The sequence below is a fragment of the Tripterygium wilfordii genome, chromosome 9 (genome assembly GCF_013401445.1).
Source record: "Tripterygium wilfordii isolate XIE 37 chromosome 9, ASM1340144v1, whole genome shotgun sequence".
Classification (NCBI taxonomy): domain Eukaryota; kingdom Viridiplantae; phylum Streptophyta; class Magnoliopsida; order Celastrales; family Celastraceae; genus Tripterygium; species Tripterygium wilfordii.
The window spans coordinates 6,021,806-6,026,330 of record NC_052240.1 but is presented as its reverse complement, the minus strand read 5'-3'; the positions used below and the strand labels follow the sequence as shown (position 1 = coordinate 6,026,330).

The 4,525-nt window shown below is 38.4% G+C and overlaps 1 non-coding gene across 1 annotated transcript; it reads right to left on the bottom strand.

The window, feature by feature from the left end:
• Positions 1–3,880: 3,880 nt before the first annotated feature.
• LOC120006751 lies at positions 3,881–3,986 on the bottom strand. Its single transcript, XR_005470091.1, has one exon. It is a non-coding gene; the product is annotated as a small nucleolar RNA R71 (small nucleolar RNA).
• Positions 3,987–4,525: the final 539 nt, after the last annotated feature.

Below are 4,525 nucleotides of genomic sequence, written 5' to 3'. Positions count from 1 at the left end.
AAGGGTTTTTTGGATATTTCTTAATTGTAACCAATGGGGATTGATATTGTAAGGGTAATTAGGTATTTCTTATTGTAAAAAGAGGGAAAACCCTAAGATTGGGTTTTCTACCCCAATTCATTACACAACATTTGAGCCTCCATAGTTCTTTCTCTTTCTCTCTCTAGGGTTTTGCTTAGTTCTTGTGATCTTGATTGTAAACATTGGTTTTCCTCTATAAAATTGATGTTTATTCTCATTATAATGAGTGGCTAAGTTCCCTTTCTAGTTTCTAATCCAGAGCGGTGGGTGCAAGGTTTCGATTACTCAAGGTATACTCAAAGAATCGTAGCTTCGATTTCTCTCTTTTAATTTCATGATAGTTGTGTGCTTGGATATATGAGAATGAAATATTTGATTGTATTCTTGGATTGTCTAGTCTAGGGATTGCATCTAATGTGTTTGATTGAGAATTGTTAAACCCATTGTATGATTTCCTTAATTAATTGAGTTTTCCATTGCATAGCTATTAATTATGTGTATTGATGATGGAGTTTTGGCTTACTTTATGAATGTATTTGGGAGAGTTATGGTTAATTTATCTTTGAGTGTGAAACTAGTGTGTTAGCAAGGCCGAGCCCCAAGGGGAACATTAATCCATAATATTAGGTGTTTACCCCTTTGCGTTCATCGTAGACTAAGAGACTCGAAGGCCTACATGTATGAATTGAAGTCTTATATCCCATTCTCTTTGCATATGCATGATTGATAGTATCACACAATGCATTGTGTATGGTTGTGTGTGTTTGCAATGATACCTTGAGTATGAGAACCGAGTAGCCATCGGGACAGATTAGAGACTAGGTTTTTAATTAATTGTTTAAAATCTAATTCACAGTTGCTTTGGCTACAAGAATCGCTTATGCTACCGAGTCATTCGACAATTTTTACTACTTGTCTTTATTTTGATATTCATTGTGTTTAGTAGTGTTAGCTAGTCAATTGCATATCATTCACCTTAAATTTGCATTGCTTCCTTGTGGATCGATACCGGACTCATCGGTTTATTACTTGCTGATACCCTACACTTGAAGTAAGTATACACACACTTTGGTGTTGGTCAATTTGCATAACTGCTGTTGTAAAAAATGGGTAAGACTTGATCTGAATTAGCCACCTGTATACTGTGAAGCTTATCCAGCTTCTAAGTTAGGGGAACTGGATGCTAAATTTTGTAATATGGTGCTAATCAGCAAGTTGTCTTTAATTTGCTTCAGTCATCACTTGAAACATTAGTTTGCATATCATTCCATCTGCTTAAATACGAGTCTCATGCTTTCCGTATTCAAGCTGAATTGGATTCGTTATTCTCTCTATTCAATTTTGTTGGCTGTAATAAGTAATGCTATTAACTTTCGGAAAGTGTGATTTCTCATCCCTAGGAAACTGTTGTGTTTTTCTTTAATTTCACTTAAACTACTTCGCAGGTTCGCAGGTTCTGTCCAGAAGTATATATTGGTGAGAAAGTTCATTTAATTCAGACTTGCTATGGTTACAAGCGCCTTGGCAGAAATCGTGTTCATGAATGGATTAATGGTGGTCTGAATGACATTCTTGTACCAATAGAGATATTTCACCTGTAAAACATGTTCCAAGATGTCATTAAGCAGCTTGAAAGATTTTATTTGGATCGAGTTCCTGCCATTGTAGAGCTATACTGGCAGGCAGGAGCTGTTTCGTATAATGAAACTTCTTACCCAAGCAGTGAGAACTCATACAGCGACTTATGTAATATTGATGGACCTGAGTCTTAGTCATATGACGATCGATGTTTCATAGCTACTAGAACTCTAAGGGCACGGGAGACTCTTAGAGCTGGAGTTCAGAAATTGTTGTTGGTTCATTGATGTGCCAAATATATACATACATTTACACATCCTTTACACATAAGTTCATCCCATTTTGAGTTGATTAAGAGTTGATATTGCCTAAAAAAGTTATATTTGCATATTGTAGGTATCAAGGCAAGAAAGGAAGGAAAAGAGTGTAAAATGAAGATTTTTACTCCAGAACCGATTTCCGATCGATCTGAGCCATTCCCGATCGATCGGACCTGCCAAAACAGCATTGAATTCATGGAGACAGATTGTATTTCCGATCGATCGGAACAGTGTTCCGATCGATCGGAGGTACTATTCACAGCACGCGCAGTTTCGCGAAAAAGTTCCGAATTCACTTGTTTTTAAGCCAAAACGACCCCAACTTGTTTTGAAAACGACATAAGAGTTTGGGGAAGTATAAAAGGGCAAAAAATAGGGTTTTGGGGAGTTCTTGGATGGTTTTTCATTCTACCACCATTGGAGAGCTTGGAGCCACCATTGAAGCTTGGAGAAGAAGAGGGTCTACAAGGGGGTTTTCTCTCTCCTTTTCTATCCTAGTTTCTATGGTTGATTTCCTTTGTTTAATGATGTATTTTGCTTCCATGAGTGGCTAGATTTATTACTAGGGTCTTAATGTAACCAAACCTTGAAGATTCAATAAACTTGGTTTCCTTATTTCTTGATTTCTCTCTCTCTCTTGATTGTCTATGGGTGTGATTAATGCTTTTGAATGTTTGGCCATCATTCAATTGATTTGCTGCCTAGATTGAGACCGGAAGGAGATATCTAGGGTTGCCTCAAGCCATAGATGACATAGGGTGCATGAACCATAGGAATATAGGTTTGTGGCTTATGCAATCGCTAAATGATTTCCATAGTTCTTAATGGGTTTTTGATATATTAATCCGATTGTTAGGAATAACAGGGATTTATGTTGAAAATACGTTTGATGTATCTAGGAATAGAACATTGAATAGTTTGGGAAATCGATTGTCATTATAGAGAGAGGAATTAGGGATTAAGGGACCAAGGGAATTGAATTGGATAGGTGAGGTGACGTTAAGTACCCTAGCGCTTTCCATCCTTGACTTCACACTTGTGTTTGATTTGTCTTTGTTCTTTTGCTTTAGTTTAGTTTAAAAACAAAATCAATCTCGAATCCGTTTCCCAATTTGCATAATTGTAACTTGTTTGACATTGATTTCTATTGCCAACACATCCCTAGTGGAAACGATAATTTACTCACATCTTTATTACTTGTGCGATTTGTGCGCTTGCAATTAAATCCATATCAAGTTTTTGGCGCCGTTGCCGGGGATTGAGGCAATTGTTTTTTGTGTCAAATTAGGTTTTCAATTGTGTTAATTGGTTTTTATTTTTCTGCAGAAATTCTTTCTCTTGTATGAGTTTGGGAAGACGTTCTATTAATCCGGAATTAATTGCTATTGATTTGGAGATTGAAAGGACTTTTCACAATCTTAGACGGGAGCTTATTAATAATCAAATGGAAGGCATGGGAGACAATCAAGGAAGGGGGAATGTTGGTGATCTTGGTGGAGCTTTAAATGTGAATGATGGTAATGGTAATGGTGGAGGTGCTAATGGAAGAAATGGTGGTGAAGCGGTTGAAAACCCTCCTAGGCAATTTGATCCTCGCTCTCTTGAGGACTGTGCTAGGCCTACTTGGGATACAAATCCTTCAAGCATCCGCTATCCTCCTATCAATGCTACTAATTTTGAGATCAAGCCGGCTATCATCAACATTATCTCTAATTCGGTGGTTTTCTATGGTCTTCCTAATGAAGAGCCCAATGTACATCTTCGCTCTTTCTTGCATGTGTGCACTACTTTTGGGATTAACGGAGCTTCTAAGGATGCTATCTTGTTGAGGCTATTCCCATTTTCTTTGAGGGACAAGGCTAAGGGATGGTTGATGTCCTTGCCTCCCAATTCTATCACCACTTGGGATGAGATGGCGGAACAATTCTTGACGAAATTCTTTCCTCCGGGCAAAGCGGTGCAAATTAGGGTGGATATCATGTCCTTTGCCCAAAAGGATTTTGAATCATTTTATGAGGCTTGGGAGCGCTTTAAAGGCATTATTCGAAGTTGCCCAAATCATGGTCTTCCGGAATGGGTGGTGTACCAAGCTTTCTATAATGGGTTGTGCATGCATACTAAAGAGACTATTGATGCGGCTGCGGGAGGTTCTTTTATGACCAAAAATCAAGAGGAGGCTTGGGAATTACTTGATAAAGTGGCCAAGACCACTAACTCTTGGTCCTCGGTGAAAGGGAATCCAAAGCAAGGAGGAAGTTGTAGAGATGATGAAGTTATGTCTACCTTGGCTATTATGGCAAAGAAGATTGAGGCATTGACGCTAAATCAAGCTCAAGGGGTACATGCTATGCAAAACACACATTCTCATATGTCTTGTGCTTATTGTTGTGGACGCCATCCTACCGAAGAGTGTCTTATTGCTTCTTCATCTAATCCTAGTGAGCAAGTGAATGCCATTGGTGGAGGTAATTTCAATCAACCTCGCAATGATCTTTATTCCAACTTCTACAATCCGGGATTTAGGAATCACCCCAACTTCTCTTGGAGCAATACTCAAAATGTGCAAAATCCTCAACATCTAGTGCAGCCCCAAGAGAAGAAGAGGG